The 14354-nt window shown below is 35.0% G+C and overlaps 2 long non-coding RNA genes across 2 annotated transcripts; both read right to left on the reverse strand.

The window, feature by feature from the left end:
- Positions 1-3827: 3827 nt before the first annotated feature.
- Positions 3828-4926, reverse strand: LOC132742753 (uncharacterized). The gene is made up of 2 exons (XR_009627470.1): positions 4805-4926; positions 3828-3940 (listed from the first exon to the last, which is right to left on the reverse strand). It is a non-coding gene; the product is annotated as an uncharacterized LOC132742753 (long non-coding RNA).
- Positions 4927-12006: 7080 nt separating this feature from the next.
- On the reverse strand, positions 12007-13793 carry LOC132742754 (uncharacterized). Its single transcript, XR_009627471.1, has 2 exons — positions 13655-13793; positions 12007-12070 (listed from the first exon to the last, which is right to left on the reverse strand). It is a non-coding gene; the product is annotated as an uncharacterized LOC132742754 (long non-coding RNA).
- Between the last annotated feature and the right edge of the window lie 561 nt (positions 13794-14354).

Below are 14354 nucleotides of genomic sequence, written 5' to 3' on the forward strand. Positions count from 1 at the left end.
TTTTTTTTTTTTTAATATATTGATATTTTATTGTATAAATAACAAGGTCAAACACATTTTAGGTCAAATCAATGCAACTAGCACCTGTGGTGGCATATAGCGATTCACCTGTGTGTATGTGTGTGCGTGCGTGTGTGTTTGTGTGTGTGTTATAAAGATTATATAGTGAACTTAAAAATCTTCTTGTGAAAAACCACTAGTCCAATTTCAACCAAACTTGGCAGGATTGTTCCTTGGGTGAAGGGCTTCCAAAGTTGTTCAAAGAATTTCATTTCATGCAGAAATCTGGTTGCCATGGCAACCAAAAGGAATTATAAGAATAAATTTAAAAAATCTTCTTGTAAAGACCCAAAAGGCCTAGAGCTTAGATATTTTGCATAAGGCATTGTCTGGTAGACCTCTAACAAGATTGTTCAAATTATAGCCCTGGGGTCAAAATTGGCCCCGCCCCGGGGGTCATTGATTTTCACAATGTACATATAGTAAAAACTTAAAATACCTTCTTGTAAAAACCCAAAAGGCATAGAGCTTAGATATTTTGCATAAGGCATCATCTGGTAGACCCTTACAAAGATTGTTCAAATTATAGCCCTTGGGTCAACATCGGCCCCGCCCCGGGGTCATTGATTTTCGCTATATTTACATATAGTAAAAACTTAAAACACCTTCTTGTAAAGACCCAAAAGGCTTAGAGCTTAGATATTTTGCATAAGGCATTGTCTGGTAGACCTCTACCCAGATTGTTCAAATTATAGCCCTGGGGTCAAAATCAGCCCGCCCCAGAGTCATTGGTTTTCCTTATATGTATATAGTAAAAACTTAAAAAAAAATCTTCTAGCAATTGACAAATGCTAAAGGTTAGATATTTTGCATGAAACATTGTGTTGTAAAACTCTAGCAAGATTGTTCAAATTATAGCCCTGGGGTCAAAATTGTCCCCGCCCTGGGGGTCATTGATTTCAATTATACATATAGTAAAAATCAAAAAATCTTATTGTTTAAAGGTAAAAGGCTTAGAGCTTTAATATTTGTTAAATAATATCATCTAAAGGTACTCTACCAAAGTTGTTCAAATTTTGAATCTTGTGTCAAAATAAGCCCCGCCCCTGGGAGCCATAGGTTTATCCTATATGTATATAGTTAAAACTTAAAAAATCATCTTCTCTAAATTTACAAAGGATAAAGTAAAGATATTTTGCATGAAACATTTTGTAGTGAACCTCTAGCAAGATTGTTCAAATTATAGCCCTGGGGTCAAAATTGGTTCCGCCCCGGGGGTCATTGATTTTCATTATGTACATATAGTGAAAAAAAAATTTGTCTGAAGGTTCAAGGCATAGAGCTTTGATGTTTGATAATATCATCTATAGGTCCTCTACCAAACTTGTTCAAATGTCAAAAATTGGCCCTGCCCGGGGGCAGTGATTCTCATTATGTACACGTAGTAAAAACAGAAAATAAAACAAATGTTTTCTGAATGGGAGAAAGCTATAGCTTAGATATTTGACTTGAAATGTTGTTTGTGGACCTGTATCAAGATTGTAATTAAACCCTTGGGTCAAAATTATGCCTTGCCCAAGGGGACAGTGACCTACTTTCTTGTCCTTTGATGTACAGCAATGACATTTTGACCATGTGCACAGTTTTAGTTGTAAAAAGTTTAAAAATTGAACTTTGACCTAAATTTTGATGATGTGACTTACTTTATTGTCCTTTGATGTACAGCTATGAAATTTGAACCATGCGGTGGCATAGCATTTTTCTCAAATGCAATCTTGTTTTTATTTATATATAGGTATGGATTTTTTTTAAATCGGACTTTGAGCGATTATTGATTCCTGTGGTTATATTTAATAAAGGGTGAAATGAAGTTCTATCTGTGCCATGCAAACATGTAACAAATTATTACAATAGTTTCTATACGTGCATCTATATGCGTCTTGTACCTGCGTCAATGTGCGTCTTGTTCGCGCGACAATGTGTTATGTGTACGTGCGTTCACGTACGTCTATGTGCGTCTTGTGTACGTGCGTTCACGTTCATCTTGTTTGTGCGTCTTGTGTACGTGCGTTCACGTGCTACTTGTTTGCGCGTCCATGTGCGTCTTTTGTACGTCTTGTGTACGTGCGTTTATGTGCATCTTGTTCTCGCAGCCATTTGTGTCTTGTTCGTGCGTCCATGCGCTTCTTTTTCTCGTGCCTATTTATGTCCTGTGTAAGTTCATGTGTACGTGAGTGTCCATTTCCGTCTTGTATGTGCGTCCATGTGCGTCATATGCATTTATTTGTCATTCATATTCTCTTGGGTCGACAAAAAGAATGTCATTTATTTTATATTTTGATTTAATAACCAGGCTTACCTTGTCAGACACGGGAATATTACTTGTCTTTATAGTACATGTACATGTGAAATATTCTATGTACTAGTCTTCGGTTTAAAATACCATAAATTCAAATTCACATGTAGTGTTTTTATTTGAGTCACAATGTATGAATTTAATGTAAATTCGCGTTCCGTTTGGGCGGAGCTTCCGTTGTTTATAATTTGCGGTTCGCAAAATATAGATTCAGACAACACAAGTTTTATATCTAGCTGTGTTAAATTGGCTCTATGTCCCATTTTCTTATTATCTTCAAAGTTTCTTTTGGAGTTTAACCGCTTAGCAATAGGCCGATCGACGTCATTTTTTTCAACAATTATTTTAGACTATAGGAAACAATATGGTGGTGTTTCCGTTCAAATGCTGTATCTGACGTGAAATTAACCGGAAGTGTCATTATTATAACTTCATTCTGCAAGCTGTCGTGTTGGTACCTTTCTGATTGCTTAAAGTTTTATTTAACTGACAATCTATTTTAGAACTTTATATATTTTTTTAATGACCCGGGTACTAAGAACCATGTTTCTATGGAAATATGTGCTTCTTTTTACAAAAGGTGGTTTCATTTTTTTATATTTTTTTTCAAAATAAATACATACTTGAGACAAGTTTAGGTATTTACACACCAAACTTTCAACAATATTGAATAGGTATGACAAACTTTGCAAACTTACCCAAGTACTAGTAAATGACAATTTATGAAAACACAGTTTTACTCAAAAACACAACATTTTCTTTCTATAGAAGGCTAATAAACCATTATAATTATCTTATAAGATGCTAACCAGTTCGACGTTTTTATCCGGAAATGGCCGGAAAAGTGGCGAGTCATTAATTTTAGGCGATAATGATCGGAGTGTGAGCAGTTAGGAGAATTTGTTGACAAGGTTTGATTTTCGACGTTCCATACTGATTTGTCTTGATGCTTCAAGATATTAGAGAATGGGCTAGTCCATAGTTAAATCATAACATTTTTTTCTTAGTCATAGCCCTTCCCTTATAAAGCAACTTGATATACCCTGACATGCACGAACTTTACTGCGATAGGATGCAAATGCTTTGCACAAAGACTGTTTAACGCTATATGGACCTTCCAGCGCTTTGGTCAACTCACATGGAAGAATTATACGCCCAAGCGGTGAACGGGGGTGGGTAGCGTAAAGTTGTATTGAACGTGTCAAGGATGGCGGCGTTGTAACAGGCGTAAGTCTCGAATCCTAATCATCTTTGTACCACGTGAATAGTCACATGTTATCAAAGTAGGGGCGACCTACTAAAAATAAGTAAGTCTTTTCTCGATATCATCTTAAGTAACAATTGCATCTTGTATTTACCCAAAATTCAAAGGTTGCTTGTTTGTATAGACCGATCGACCCGATATACTGATAAAACTCCTATTTTCCATATTGTTCAGGAGATGAAAAAATAAATACAAAAACCTTTACTATTTTTATAACATTTATTTATCTGTTTTCATAATACTAAATATACTAACAAAATTACAAAGATTTGTTTAGGCAGCCACGATATTAATGTCATGAAATTCATCAATGGTCAAATCTGAAAGACAAAAAATTAAATACATATATTAGACTTTTTATCACCCCTTCTAAATATTCATATTGCTTTGATAAATCATTGCTTTTACCCGTTGATCGGTCTCTTAAAGTTCGTCATTTGAATTCTGTTCAATATGCCTTAGACTGTCCATAATTTTTTTCATTGACCTTAAAGAGACTGGCCTGGAATAACTCCCTGAACCAAAATATTTTATTGATTGACAAGACTGTACTTGATGAAAGAGACAGTGATTTTAATAATATATAATAGAAAAATGAATGAATAATGGGATAATGGAGTGTATAAGTGAAATTGATATGATTAATCCAGAATGGGAGAAATGGAATTAATAAAATAAAATGTAAAGAATAAGGGATAATGAAACAAAAAAGGGATACTTGAACGATAATAAGGGACAGTGGTATAAAGTAGGGGTTACAGAATGAATAAGGATTAATGGAATGAATAGGTGATAATCACATGAAAAGAATGAATAATGACATCAATAAGGGATAAGGGAATCAATAAGTGATAATTGATTTATATGAGCCGCGTCACGACAAAACCAACATAGTGGGTTTGCGACCAGCATGGATCCAGACCAGCCTGCGCACCCGCGCAGTCTGATCAGGATCCATGTTGTTCGCTTACCAAGCCTATAACAAGTAGAAAAACTGAGAGCAAACAACATGGATCCTGATCAGACTGCGCGGATGCGCAGGCTGGTCAGGATCCATGCTGGTCGCAAACCCATTGTGTTGGTTTTGTCGTGACGCGGCTCATTATGTATTTGGTTAATGAATAAAGGAAAGGTGAATAGGATAAAGGTGCGTTTTAAATTATGATAAAAAAGAGAACTCGAACCTATCAGCGTCCATGACCATGCGTGCATGTACAGTGACCATTCATACACTGTTTGTGTGGTTTGCCACAGTGATGAGAGAACCAGTACTGGTCACAGTCGGCAAGGGTAGCGCAACCTAAAATTAAGAAAATATATGAAATTTATACACGTTTTATAGTCAGTAGTGTGTAACAGTAGTTATGAGGGAAAAGTTACATTTTTGTTTTATTTTTAAATGGTAAATTATAAATTGCACTCCGTGGATTTCAGTTTGCTATGATATTAAAACTGTCTGCATCTCCAACAAACTCTGTTTGCGTGATAGTTTCTTAACTGTTAGAACGGGCCGTGTTTTTTTTTTTTTTGTTTGTTTTTTTTCACATATTATGACCTTTTTGTTAAGGTGATAAAACATTTTGTCAACTATCTCCGCTTGAAAAAAATGGCGTTAGTGGTCTCCCTCATTTTGTCATGTTAGAACCGAAATAATATCGGTCTGAGCGGTGTTTATCGGACACTTACACCGGTTTTTGTTGTCTTGATGCAAAAAAAAAGAAAATACTACTGTTTTTGTGGTCAATTTCTACGCCATCAAAAACTCCTAATAGGTGTTAAATAACCGAGACCGGTTTTATTTCCAAACTGACCGCGTGGTTCAAAAACCAAGTCAGGGGCCATACGCCGTTCACCCGACACACATTGGTTGATTCAATGAACGAATTCAAGTGTGTCTATAAGCTTATAGCTCCATACACATTCGAAATAAAATAAATATAAACTAATAAATTTTTTATGTTCCGATTTCTTGTATTAATATCATATCAATGTTTGACCAATAGGATGAAAATTCGTTCTATATAATTCACACACATATCAATATTGAAAGCAACTTACCAGTTTTGTCCCCGGTGTTGGGGCTACATGTACAAATTCCAGATTGCAAGTTGGGACATTTGCCTACAGCACACACCTTCGTACGCACACTGGGTAGTGTCAACACCATCACATTCGTTCCGCAACCGCAATTCCTAAAAAAATGCACGTTAATCACTTGAATTTTTAAATACAATTAACAGGTGCTCTACTCAGCTTCATCAGTTGTTACTTTGTTTTCTGTCTTTCAAGCAAAAAAATGATAATGAAAGTTATAAATGAAAATATCTGTCTTCCTTTCCAAAAGAATATTTGCTTAAACAATCATATAACATTTTAAAAAATTGCGATGACGATGGCGTATTTTAACAATTATTGAAAATAAGTAAAAAGGTAAGAGTTACAACAAAATATAATGACAATCAAAAGTACTGACCTGCCAGACAAACCAACAGTATTACAATTTTCATGGTGCTTTGCTCTCAAGTCAGAAAGAAATGTGAAAATATATGTCTCTGGCGTTTGATTAATATAAGTCGGAGCGATAAGAAGATTGAATTATGAAATCATGATGCGAGAATCGTGATTATTTTGTGTCGAGATATGGAACTGTTTGGCATCTAGATTTCGTACATGACTAAACGGTCACGAAGGGTAAGGCTTTGTCAGATATGTAAGAAAATAGGTCCTAGACAGAGATAAGAAACTTTTTAATGAATTATAATTTTATTTGCCAATTTTCTTTTCTTCTTTTTTTAACTCGGTACTGGGAAAAGGGTTTTTGGGGTTTTATTTAAAAACTTTTTCATTTTACTTTTTTTAATTGAATTCCCTTTAAATTTTCGCCGGGGCCCCCCCCCTTTTAGTATTTAAAAGCACCAAAATTTCACAAAAAGAAACCCATAAACTCTGTAAGCTAGCTGGATAGCTTCTGCCGATGAATAAATTTACTCTTTTTTTGGGGGGGGGGAAAATTAAAATTCCCCCACAGGATTCCCAAACGTTTAAAGGTAAGGGGTACGTGATTTAACCCGTCAAACAAAGCACGAAAGGTTTCGAGGTGAAAACAACGACCCGGGACGATGGGGAAAAAACGACGGTTAAAGATGGGGAAAAACGAAAGGGAAACGAAATTTAGAAAAACGCGAATGTTTTCGATGGTTTCGATGGGAAAAAGGATGTTTAAAAATCGCTTTTTTTTTAATTCACCATCGTACCATCGCGCCATAACGTTTTGACAATCGTACCATCGCGTTTTTTCTATCGTGTCATAGTGCTTTCACTATCATACCATCGCGTTTTCACCATCGTACTGTCGTGCTTTCTCCATCGTGTCATCGCGTTTTCACCATTGTACTGTCGTGCTTTCACTATCATACCATCGCGTTTTCACCATGGTACTGTCGTGCTTTCACCATCGTGCCATCGCGTTTTCACCATCGTACTGTCGTGCTTTCACCATCGTGCCATCGCGTTTTCACCATCGTACTGTCGTGCTTTCACCATCGTGCCATCGCGTTTTCACCATCGTACTGTCGTGTTTTCACCACTGTGTCATCGCGTTTTCACCATCCTACCATCGTTCATTGCGGGTACAGATCACGATTGTCCAAACGGAACACCGTAAATTACACACTAGCTGATGAATAATTTAGATAACCGTACATTTCATGTCCAATGATTTAAACAACTATGCCTTTACTGCTGAATAATTAAGACAACTCTTTCTTTGCTAGTGAATAACTTGGACAAGTCTGCATTGATTTGATGTCTTGTTTTGCTTATTCATTTATTCAAAAATATTGCAACTAACCCATTACTTCATAAAATGGTTGTTTTCATTGAAATGTCTCCCGTTGCAAGTTCAAATTGCTATAAAACTATAAAAACTGCTTCAATACAAATCAAACTTGGCACAAATGTTGACTGGACTTACAACATGCTTAGACTTAAATTGCTTTTACCATGGCAACGAGGGGACATCTCAAAATTGCCAAAAAAAACCCACTATTTTGCCTTGATTTTTTTCCATCAAAATTGATTTCAAAGTGCTGCAACTTCTCAATGGATTGAGATAGAGTCAAATGCTTATCAGCGTTGGTTACACGATACGTTATGATCGATCTGGGGTCATTTTTAGCCTCTCACAAGTCCAAAATTTTTCTGGCGATGAGGGGGACTACCGCTCTCTTCAAACCCATACATCCCCCTTCTGGCAACCCCCTGATGTATTTTTGGTTGGGGTGCAGCGCCGAAAAAGTGGTTACTTTTTTAACAACATTTCTCAAATGAAAACATGTGTTTGGCGCACAAACAGGACATTTTTTCACTATGTGAGGCTTTGATGAGGGGGTGGGGGATAAATATTGATAATATACTTGTAAATAAAATATTGAGAAATATTGATGATTTTTTTTTTTTTTTTTTTTTTTCTTATTTTACTCTTATACATGTATATTATGTTCACTGCAGTGAAACATATTTTCCGTATTTTCATTAATGTCATGCCGGACTACTTTTTTCTTAATTCAGTGTCATAACACAAATTAAAAGGGAATACTTTCAAATTGTAATGTCAAAAAAGAGAAAAATGCATTTAATAAAGTGTAAATTCAATATTTTTTTTGCTATAAATACAGGATTTATTTTCACCTAGTGTTTTGAAAATTATCATATTTCACTCGTGCCTGACGCCACTCATTAAACTATTTATTTTCATACCATTCGATGAAAATAAATTCTGTATTTATAGAAAAAAAACTTGAATGTACTCTTTATATTTTCTGTGTATTAATCTTAATTGTAATGTAATTGTTGATGCCAATGTTAATGAATTATTTAGACAACCTTGCCTTTGACAAGTAGGTTTTTATTGTATGTGAGAAGTTAGCAGTTAACAGTGAGCTAAGCAAAAAGGCATTATGATTTATATAGGGAAATCAATGATCTGCTGTTATGCTCAGCTGGGTAGGCAATCTAGCAGTGCATTCCAAAATAAAGTGTAAAAAATTAATGCTTTGCTGGTATGCTCAGCTGGCTAAGCAATCTAGCGGGACATTCTAAAATATAGTGCAAAAATGTTCTGCTGTTATGCTCAGCTGGCTAAGCAATCAAGCGGGGAATTCCAAAATATTGTACAAAATGATCTGTTGGTATGCTCAGCTGGCTTGGCAATCTAGCAGGGCATTCCTAAATATAGTGAGTGTAAAAATGCTTAGCTGTTATGCTCAGCTGGCTAAGCAATCTAGCGGGGCAATCCAAAATATAGTGTAAAATTGCTCTGCTATATTATACAGCTGGCTAGGCAATCTAGAAGGGCATTCCTAAATATAGTGTTAAAATGCTCAGCTGGCTAGGCAAACCTAGACTTTCAGGAATTTTTGATGTCAAGCAGATAATAACATTTTTTACTTCTAGGGACCATCCAGGGTCCATGTTTTGGTCTGCGACTTATTCATGCACAGTCACAGACTTTCAGGAAAGTTTGGTGCCAATAGAGAAAATTACAATTTTGACATTTTTGACCATCCAGAGTCAATTTCCATGGTCTGCGACTGATTATAGGGCACTTGCAGACTGTCAGGAATTTTTGATGCTAATGCAGATAATGACATTTTAGAGTAAAAATGCTCTGCTTATAACTAAGGGGTCCTTAAAAGTAAAAAATGTCATGATCTGCAATGGCACTAAACATCCTGAAAGACTGCGAGGCTCAAAGAATCAATCGCAGACCCAAGAAATGTACTCTGGCGGTTCACTAGAAGTCAGAAATGTCATTATCTCCATTGGCATCAAAATTCCTGAAAGTCTGCAAGTGTCCAAAAATCAGTCACAGACGAGCGAAATGAACTCTGGTGGGTCGCTAGAAGTCAAAAATGTCATTATCTCCATAGCCACCACAGATTCCTGAAAGTCTGCGAATGTCCCAGAACCAGTCGCAGACCATAAAAATGGACTCTGGCGGGTCCTTTGAATTAAATATTGCCATCATCTCTATTGGCACCAAACTTTCCTGAAAGTCTGCGAGTCTCAAAGAATCAGTCTCACACCCAAGAAATGTACTCTGGCGGTTCCCTAGAAGTCAGGAATGTCATTATCTTCATTGGCATCAACATTTCTGAAAGTCTGCAAGTGTCCCAAAATCAGTCGCAGACCAGCGAAATGAACTCTGGTGGGTCGTTAGAAGTCAAAAATGTCATTATCTCCATTGGCACCACAGATTCCTGAAAGTCAGCGAATGTCCCAGAATCAGTCGCAGACCATAAAAATAGACTCTGGCGGGTCCCTAGAAGTAAAAATTGCCATCATCTCTATTGGCACCAAACTTTCCTGAAAGTCTGCAAGCAGGCCAATGAAATGGACACTTAAAGGTCCCCAGAAGTCAAAAATATGATTATTTCCATTGGCACCAACCATTTCTGAAATTCTGCGAGTGTCCAAGAATCGTCGCAGACCAACAAAATGGACTCTTGAGGGTCCCAAGAAGTCTAAATTGTCACTATCAGCATTGGCTAAAAAATTCCTGAAAGTCTGTAAGTGTCCATCAAAAAGTCGCAGGACAATGAAATTTCTCTTAAAGGTCCTTAGAAGTCAACAATATCATTATTTCTATTGGCACCAAAAATTCCTGAAAGTCTGCGAGCGCCTCAGAAGTGCCTAGAAGTCGAAAATGTCAATAAAACGTTGGCAACAATAAATCCTGGAACTCAGAATCAGTCTGCCAGCAGAGCTTATTAATATTCAGAATGCATCGCAATATTTTATCCAACAAAGCATTTTCACACTATTTTTCAGAATGTTCTGCTAGGTTGCCTAAACAGCTTAGCATTCCAGCAGAGCATTTTTACACTAAATTTAGTAATGCTCTGCTAGATTGCCAAGACAGCTGAGTATTGCAACAGAGCAAATTTACACTTTATTTAGGAATGCCCTGCTAGATTGCCTAGCCAGCTTAGCATTCCAGCAGAGCAATTTTACACTTTATTTAGTAATGCTCTGCTAGATTGCCTAGCCAGCTTAGCATTCCAGCAGAACATGTTTTCACTATATTTAGTAATGCCCTGCTAGATTGCCTAGCCAGCTTAGCCTTCCACCAGAGCATTTTTACACTATTTTTAGTAATGCCCTGCTAGATTGCCTAGCCAGCTTAGAATTCCAACAGAGCATTTTTACCCTATATTTAGTAATGCCCTGCTAGATTGCCTAACCAGCTTAGCATTCCAGCAGAGCATTTTTTTCACTATATTTAGGAATGCCCTGCTAGATTGTCTAGCCAGCTTAGCCTTCCACCAGAGCATTTAGTAATGCCCTGCTAGATTGCCTAGCCAGCTTAGCATTCCAGCAGAGCATTTTAACACTATATTTTGGAATGCCCTGCTAGATTGCCTAGCCAGCTTAGCATTCCAGCAGGGCATTTTTACACTATATTTAGTAATGCCCTGCCAGATTGCCTAGCCAGCTTAGCATTCCAGCAGAGCATTTTTTCAATTAAGCTAGGAATGCTCTGCAAGATTGCCAATACAGCTGAGTATTGCAGCAGAGCATTTTTACACTATATTTAGGAATGCCCTGCTAGATGCCCAAAACAGCTGAGCATTACAGCAGATCATTAAAATGCCTTTTTGCTAAGCTCACTGTTAACTGCTAACTTCTCACATACGTTTTTATTAATGATTGACCCATGGGAAGTTAAGGTTCTTTGGCTTGCCAATACAAGATGACATATTCATGTTTTGCTATACGACATCAGTTTTTGTTTCTACAACAATAAATATTCAAATAAATAAATAATAAATTATAAATAAATGAATAAATAAATAAATTATTTAATTAAAATAAATTAAATAAATAAAATAAATGAAATGAATATTAAAATAAATAATATAATAAAATAAATAAATAAATAAACAATGGCATTACTTCGGCTTAATGGGCCTTTAAAAAGATTTTTAAAGTGACAGTTTGCCCATCTAATGGTACATAGTGAGTGAACAGGTGAGAGTCAAAATAAATTTTCATTTTGCCATAATTCCTTTGGACTTAATCATTTACTTAAAATAAATGATATATAGCGGCCTGATCCAAACGAAATTTCTGTAAATATGATTTAGAATTTACTTGTAACGTTCAATTTATAAAAAAGAGTGGGGCAGTCTTTTTTTATGTTTTAGCAAAATTTTAAATATTACCCTAAACATTTTCCAATATAAACAGATGGTCAAACATCATTCAAACAGTCAATCTTTTGAAATTTAAAGTCAATTCATCTCCACCTGACTATGAATATGAGCATAATATGTCACTTTAACTCTTGTGATGCTGATGTTCAGTACAAGAAAACGACAACCTATATGATTCAAGATTCATTTATTACAAAATTAACACAGATCAGAGAGTGTGGCACTGCTCCGCTCCTGCAAAAGAAAAAACCCAAAAACATTCATAAGAAAACTTCATAAGTGCTTCATTATATCAATATATGTAAAAAAATGTTTCTTTTAAACATGTTAAAGGGAGACAAGGCAAATTTTTTTTTTCTTAGTTTTGAATTTTTCATTCATTATTCTGTAAATGCCATCAAAATGAACAGTCAAAGGAACAAAATGTTTCTCCGTACAAAGGATAAATGGTGGTTTCCTAACTTGTCCCGCGTGGGTCAGGTTACAGCGCTAAGAGTTCACAATAGTTGTCACAGTGAACCCTGGAAACGTTAAAGAACATGTCAAATGAATGGCTTTGACTTGTTTCAATTATACAATATCCACAATATCTGTTATTGTAACTTCAAGGGTTTATTCAAGTGACATGACTTGTTTTAAAACTATTCGGTGATTCTTTTGGCGTCTAAATTTTGTTCAACATATACAGACATATTTACTTTTCAAACCCAAAATATATAGAATTTAAACAGAAATTAGTGTTGGGACTTTAAGAAATGTCATGTTGGCGTGATTTGATAACATGGTATCATTTTACTATTTTTGTCATTTTGCCTGAATATCCCCTTAAAGCAGCTACCCTACAGGTTTATGGTGTTTTTTTTATGAAAACTGAAAACAAATCAAGGGATTTAACATAACCGACGACATCTATTAACAACAGCAAATAACTGAATTTTGCAGCAATTTCTGTAACTCCGTTATAAATGGATTTGAAAGTTGTTGATAAATATTGTAAATTTTGTCATATTTTGAACAATCGTCTTGATTTATATTGTATATGAAACACTAAGAACTTTTTTTACCCTTTACCTCATGAGTATATTGTGAAAAATGGCCATTTTCATTGAAAAGCCTCCTGTTACAAGTTCAAACTGCTATGAAACTATGAAAAATGCGATAATATGCTCCAATGGCACAAATGTTGATTGGACCATAGCCTCTGTTACAGCATGCTCAATCTTAAATTTCCTGTTATACTTTATATATTTATTTATTCTACTCATTTGGAGAACTCTGTGTTAAAATGATCAAATATTTGTGGCTTAATTATTTGAACAGGAATGCAAATGTTTTAATGTTTTACACATCTTGCATAAATGAGGATTCAAATAATGCATCTTTCAGAAAGAAAAATAATAAAAGAAAACCAACAATTATAGTGATATTTATGTACCTATATCGGTAATGTTTATATAATATAAAGAAATAAGTGTTTAATAAAATTAACATTGAGAATTAATGTTTACATATTTGAGGGAGGATAAAATATGAACACTTTCCTTCATAATTTTTATTTTCATTCCTTTGGCTAAAATTAAAGCCCTTGATGATAAATGAAAGCATGTTACAAAAAATAGACCTGCAGTGATATGTTAAAGGCCCATGATGCCCCAGAAATGCTTTGATTTTTATTTCTTAATAGCTTTCATATATTTGCTGTTCTGTCAATAGTAAAAATGTTACTTGTTAGCCAGTTATTTGAATTTATATTTTGCTTCCGTTGTTTTTTTTTTTTTTTTTTTTTTTTTTTTTTTTTTTATTTTATACTTTATTTACCTTTTGTTAAAAGTGGCCGCACGCACATTTTGTGTCTACACAGTGACGTTGATCCTTATTGCAATGATGACTGTGAGTCCAGTAGCTGTCAGGGCAGTCATCTTTAGTAACACATCCTGTTACAAAAATCGTTCGATTAAATTATTAATAAAAATATTTTTTTTTTATCAAGAATCAAATTTGACGGATCTCTTGCATTCATATCTACTTTGCTGTTTTTCGGACGAAGTCCGTCTAAAATCATTTTGTTTTCCTGTAAAATTAATAGGGTAGAACTGAATATAAGAATACTTTTCATTAGTCATTTTAAAATTACTATCTGAATTCTGGGAATCTCATTAGTCATTCAAAAACAAAATGGCAAGGATAATTCTAACTATTTTAAATTAAAATTTTAAGGCTAGTTCTTACATTGAATGTAAAGGATGATTCTTGCCATTATACATATTTAATGTAAAAGATAGTTCTAAAATAAAATGTGCAGGATATTTCTTCAACTTTGTAGTGAAATTGATTTGATATTTAAGTTCTGTTTAAGGTAGTACACCTTTACATTCGGAACTGCCTCGGCTATTATCTATAATAACCTCGGAAACAATACGGATTGAAAGTAGTTCTACCACGTGGTTTCAGATTTAAACAGAAACAGAGATGATGTAAAACATATGTTTATATATATATGACATTTAATGTCTGTTCC

The sequence above is a fragment of the Ruditapes philippinarum genome, unplaced genomic scaffold (assembly GCF_026571515.1).
Source record: "Ruditapes philippinarum isolate M1 unplaced genomic scaffold, ASM2657151v2 ctg8340_1_1_1_1, whole genome shotgun sequence".
NCBI classification, from domain to species: Eukaryota; Metazoa; Mollusca; class Bivalvia; order Venerida; family Veneridae; genus Ruditapes; species Ruditapes philippinarum.